Raw genomic sequence first — 6,285 nt, 5'->3', positions numbered from 1 at the left:
TTTTTGATTTCAAGAAAGAATAGCAATTATCTGCCCCTTTGGAAAATTGTAGAATCATAGAACTGTCAGGGTAGGAAGGGACCTCAAGGATCAGCCAGATCCAACCCCCCTGCCATGGGCAGGGACACTCAGAGCCACATCCAGCCTGGCCTTAGAAAACTCCAGGGATGAGGCTTCCACCACTTCCCTGGGCAACCTGTTCCAGTGTTCATCTTTAACCAAAAAAAACCCCAAATCAAATCTCAAATCTCACTCTTTGAGGACATGGCAGAGTTAATTGACCACGACTAGTTTCAGTGGTGGTTTTCATGAGCAGATGCAGGGTAAATAGGCAGGGAGCAGCCACCACTGTATGCTGACTGGTACCAGTAATAGCTCCTTGTATGAGACTCTCTCCTTTTTGGAATGACAGAATTACAGAAGCTGGGCAGTGTGCTGTTCCCTGGCTTGGGAGTTCTCCACAGGAAAGGAAGCAGCAGACACTTGCTCTTGTCAAAACACCATGGTTGGGAGCAGGTTGGGACACTTCTGGACTGCTAGGGGCTGAAGGCTGAGCTCAGTTTAGCAGCTCTTAGCAGCTCAGTCCTCCTGCTCTGCAGCAACCCAGTGGGACCTCAGCTGCAGCTTTTGCTGGCACAGGGGCTTCCTGGCTATGCATGACCCAACTCCCCTATACAATGTCAGCCCCAGAACAGAAAGAGCAGGAGTTACACAAACAGAGTTACCTAGAAGTGAAGATCAACCTTGATAGCATACAATTAGTAACTCAAAAGCATGCTGGAAGATGGCTTGTTTGAAGGCCCTGATTGTCATGATCTGGCAACCAACTGCATAGGTCCACAGCATGTTCATTACTGTACACTTGTGACATGGACCCTCCAGACCCTTCTGTATGCTCTTAAGGGTGTTATAGGGCTAATTATTCCATGCTGGTCCACTACTGCCAGCCTATCATCTATGGAGCTTTTGGGTTTTATAGGAAGAAAAGCAAGCAAACAAATGAATGAAAAAAACAACCAACCAACCAGCCAAACCAAACCAAACTTTTTGAAAAGGTCTGCCAAGTTCTAAGTGAAAAATAGATGTGTTACAGAAAATTCAAATGCAGAGGCAAGCAAGTAGGGCCACATTCTGCTCATCTTCCTTCTGCTAACATTAGCATCTCTATTCATGCAAGCAGAATAAACAGGATTTATCTTAAATAGGTCATTTTTTTTTCTTTAATGTGTTGTCACTTGCTTTGAAAGCAGTGAAAGAGTTTGCTAAGGTTTTGTCTGCCTAAGACTCCTGCTCCTTTGGCCCTGGTGGGAAAAGCCTCTGCTTTGGCTTGTGTTTCTCTCATCTCCAAAATGTGTGAGACAACCTTGTCAATGAAACAGAAAAATGCAAGGGCACATTTGGAGGCATCTCAAATGCAGCTGGAGTGCAATCTTAAGAGACCACTTTCATTCTTGCTGCTCTTGGATGACAAGGGGGAGATCACTGCCACTTCTCAGAGCTGGGAGGGTGATGAAAGATATTGACAAGTGGAAAGTGCTTCTCCAGGGGTTAGCTGGAAACCTTCCTCTTGAAGACTGTGAGTCTTCACTCTTGACAAAATGCCCTATCAGCCAGGGGAAGCTTAGCAAAACTGAAGGCTCCCAGGGGACACTGTGTCTAGAAATGATGAGAAAATGTGCATGTTCAGAGAGCTGGAAGGTGACTGACAAGAGCAACTAGCCAAGCAGCCTGAAAACACTCTTTCTTAGTCATTGTGTGGGACTAGGTCCCCATTTGAGGAAGACTACCTAAGAACTACAGGGCTGAGAATGAACATCTGGGAACAAAAACTCCTTGCAAACAATTTCCCCATTTGGTAACCACTAGTAACAGCACATCATATGAGCACATATTTTTTTCCTGCTCTGGGAGGGGAGTTGGACTAGGGAGGTCCCTTCCAAGCCCTAATGTTCTGTAATTCTCTGATAATTTTGACCTCCTTGTAAAGTACACAGACCACTTTTTCCCACTTTAGTGCTTGGACTGTTGCATTTTAAAGTTGATATAGTCTTATCACTGCTGACTAGTTCACACTTCTGGGAACTACTGCTTCCTGCTAATCCACGGAGGGAAACCCCATGCCTCTTCCCCAGTCCAGAGATATTTGTAATGAGAAATGATAAATTCCAGAGGCCTGCAGCTGATCCTTCAATTTTTTAGTGATGATCTATGACATGTGGATAGCAGGAACTAGAATGAGTGTGACTAATACACTACCACATAACGAGGGCAAGTCTTTTCTAACCTGGGCTGGACTTGGGCATATTTCCTAAGAGTGAGAAGTCCATATCCTGTTGCAGATACTTAAAACTTCTGAGTTTTCTTTATCAGTTTATGTGGAGGAGGCATGCAGGTGGCTAGAGACTCTCAAAGAATGCTCATATCTGAATGTTCTCTTCAGTAGTCCTTATTTTGTAGCTTAGATATTTAGTTCACAGCCTTTTTTTTAAATGTCTGCCCATCTAGTCTAGATTTTTTGGAGGTGAAAACATTCCAACATCGGACTGAAAGATGCTTATGGTATATTGTTGGATACTCCCAAAGCATGACTGAATTCTCTCTTGCTCTTTCTTTGATTTTGTAAAACAACCCAGATTTAATTTTGCTTGCTTGTGATATCTTTCTTAAGTCCTTTGAGCTGCTGTTTCCATTAAAACAATGCAGCACTAGTGTGAGATCTGTTCTGTAAGCATTCTCTGTAGAAATTACACTTAAACTCAGTCTTCTTCTGAAACCAAACTAACCCATACTAAAAAGCTGGGACCATATTTCTGCCCCAGTTGTTTTGATCCAGTAAACCATTTGGTAAATGTATGTGAGAGGTGACTGGTTCATTTAACTTAAGACAGAGATGTCTTTCCTCCCACCACCTCTGGCCTTTTAATAATTGTGAATCATTCCTCCAGCTGGTTATTGGTATTTCTGTCAACTGGACAGGAACAGTGATCACTCCAAAGTATGCAGCACTGAAAAAGGTCTGGAGATCAAAGTATCCATTGACATTCCTTCCACAATGTCGTTTTACTAAAGAGAGAGACTGTTAGAGCTCTGCTGTTGTGTGCATGAGGGATCCAAAGCTGTCACAGCCTTCATTCTCCTTTTCTCATGCCTCTGCCCTGTGCACACACGTTCCTGCCCTGAGCAGCTCAGACAAAAATGCAATTTGAGCTGACTCTTTCCTCCCACTGCATCAGCTGGGTGCTCTGGGTGGATGGCTAGAGATTGTTAATTACACCTGGCACTGAGTGCTGCTGTGTTGGAGGAGTCAAGTCAGGGACCACGTTGTCAAGTTCAAGCATTCAGAAATCAAAGCAACCTTTTCCCTGTATCAAAAAGTGGATTGTTATTTGTATTTCTCTTCTGTTGCAGTGGTTTTTCAGTGGCAAGGGACATTTTATTCTCAATGGAAGATTAAATTCCTGTGTAATCACATAATTCCTGCACCTGAGGCTCCAAGAAAAAACACTGACTGCTGCAGAAGTTGGCAGCAGTGGAGGAAGAGGAGATGGAGGAGGAAATCATCTCATTCTCTCACTGCAGGAGCGGAATCTGACCCCACTGCTGATGCCTGGTGATAGAGGGTGCATCAGAGAGGGAGAGGAAATGGGAGAACCAGAGGAGAGAAGAGGTAGCCCATAGGAAGACATAAAGAGAAGGAAATACTTGGGATTAGTGGAGAAGGTCATCAGGCTATGCAGCCTTCAGACATCTGTCCAAACCAATCTGAGGCTTCCAACTGCTCACCAGTGAGTACTTTTTGCACTCCAAAAGACAAGGTGGGGAAGGGTGTCCTTCCTGCTCCAGTTTATCTGCGTCACAGGGATAACACCTGATTTTGTCTACATCCCACTGTCAACTGTGCTGAAAAGAAAACATAAAAAAAAAAGGAAATGTGATAGAAGAGCCTCACAGCTGGAAGCAAGAGGAACTCAGGGCTGGACATGTGTTTTGTGCTCTGATGCTTTTTTATCTTTGGAGACCAAAATGTGAATTGATACTCTAGTAATCTATGAAATGTGTGTACGGAGCATTACAAGGTTAGGAATCCACATGTTAAAACTGAGTGTAGAGAAACAGTAATGAGGCAGAAGGAAATGTTTTTTAGCTTTTTACATTTTGCCTCTCCAGGCAGAACAGGACTGCTCTTTTTGTAACACAATACTAAATACATAAACATATATATATATTGCATTAGTAAACATATATATATATATGGCATTAGTTTTCTAGTTCTGACTGTATAAATCTTCATCCATCCATATTTTCTCATTTTGTTTACAGTGACCATAGAGTTCGGTCTTCTACTCTTCCAGTGCTACTCTTTTTTTCCTTTTCTTTTTTTTTTCCTCTCCAGTAGAGTTGAGAAGATGAAGTTTATGTTTCTGTTTTCAAGTGTTGCTTCCTCCATATGAGCAGGAAATCCTCCTTCCATACATTTTTAGAATAGCTGACAGTGCCCCCAATTAATTACCTATCAAACTGAAGTTCTTTTTTCCTGTCCTACGTGACTGTCCTCCCCTCTTAAATAGTCCATCTGTTTTCTCACTCCTGGTAAGATGTTAAAAAAACCCCACCTACCTAACAACCCCAAAACTCTTCTGGGAAGATTAATGCAGATGAGATGGATGAGATGGCAGTAACTCATGTGCCAGTTACATCACTCATCTATCTCTGGACTACCTTTGGATATTTCCATCAGGAGATGGTCTAAGAACACAGATAAAAAAAACTAGTTCTACACAAAACTAGTACTGACTTATTCTTTTGCCTTTTCCCTGCTGGGTAACTTTTCTTTGGCTGCACCTAAACACCTCCAAACTAATCAAGTCTCTTTATCTCTTTCAAAAATGTGTTTTAAAAGAAATCTACTATCCCAAAGAATACAGCTTTCTGGATTGCTTCTCAGTGTTTCTCACTATAACCTTTGTACTCCCCTCTAACCCTTCCTCCTTTCTTTGCCTGTTAATGATTCACATTTATTGTGCCATATACAAGCTCTGCCTAAATCTCTCTTCCTATCTATAGCTTTTTTGGTTTAGTTTGGGGGGGTTTTGTTTGTTTGTGGGATGGGGTTTTTTAGTTAGTTTGGGGTTTTTTTTATTTTAAATATACTCTGATTCCTCCTCCTGCACTTGCACTCTGGAATAGGAAAACGAATAAACAGGTAAGCCAGCAATGAAGGGTACAATACAGAACATACCTGAGAAACCAGCAGAGTAAAACACTCCATTTTTAGTCCCCAGTGCAAGGTTTGTTGCAAACGTATGTGAAAGGTCTTCTGACTTTCCAGTGTGCTGGCTTTAAGGGACTTCATCCACAGTCCTACTAGCGTGGTTATCAGGAAAGATGACACATTTTAATTGGACTGCATCTATTCAGTTCACTTCCTCCTCATTTAAAATTATTTGCAAGTTAGAAGGTGACAACAGATAAAAAAAAAAAAAACAAACTGCATGCTGTAGAAGCTCAGTTTCATTCTGTTTCTGGAGAGGTGACAGGTGTGTATCTATTCACTGCTTTTCGGAATTTTCTCTGCTATAAAACTAAAAAAACTCAGCTTTGCGTGGAAAAAAAATATACCTTTTTAAAAAGAAAATGAATGTGCCCTGAGATGAACAACTTCTTTCCAAAACAAATACATCTTTTGGTGGTCTCAGTGAACTGCATAGTTTATCTGACCTCAAATAAGCAAAATCTGCCTTTTAGAGGGAGAAAGGAATTAGACATGTAAGATACAACACAATATAACAAGAAAGGAACTAGACAGGTAAGATACAATACAATACAAGATAACAAATGCTATAATAATTAGACAATGTGGTGGTGCTCGAGATCTGTGAAAATTTTTAAATGCATAGTCTAAAACTACGACAGACAAATATAACAATGAAGGCTCATAGTGTCAGTAATAGAGCTGTCTTAATGGGACAGACATCCATGTGATCAGGCCATTTTCATAGCCCTCACAGGATCTCAGACAACTGAATGCTCAGGCATAAAGTGTCAAACAGCTCAAGCTGCATGCAAATAGGCACCAACAACATCACTAGTATTTTAGTGTCTGGAAAGAACTGTGACTACTGGAATGACTTTTTAGAACAGTCTTGTGTGCTTTGGTCAAGTTGACATGAGGGACTGGGGTTGGCAGATCACGGTTCACTCTCAGGTTCGCCTTAGCTGAGGCAATCGACCTCCCCGTTGCTTTGTTCCACTTACAGCTGAGCTGCACTTTCTTGCAAGAGTACT

Source organism: Indicator indicator, chromosome 12 (assembly GCF_027791375.1).
Source record: "Indicator indicator isolate 239-I01 chromosome 12, UM_Iind_1.1, whole genome shotgun sequence".
Lineage (NCBI taxonomy): Eukaryota > Metazoa > Chordata > Aves > Piciformes > Indicatoridae > Indicator > Indicator indicator.
The sequence above is the reverse complement of the archived record's forward strand: the minus strand, read 5'-3'. Positions refer to the sequence as shown.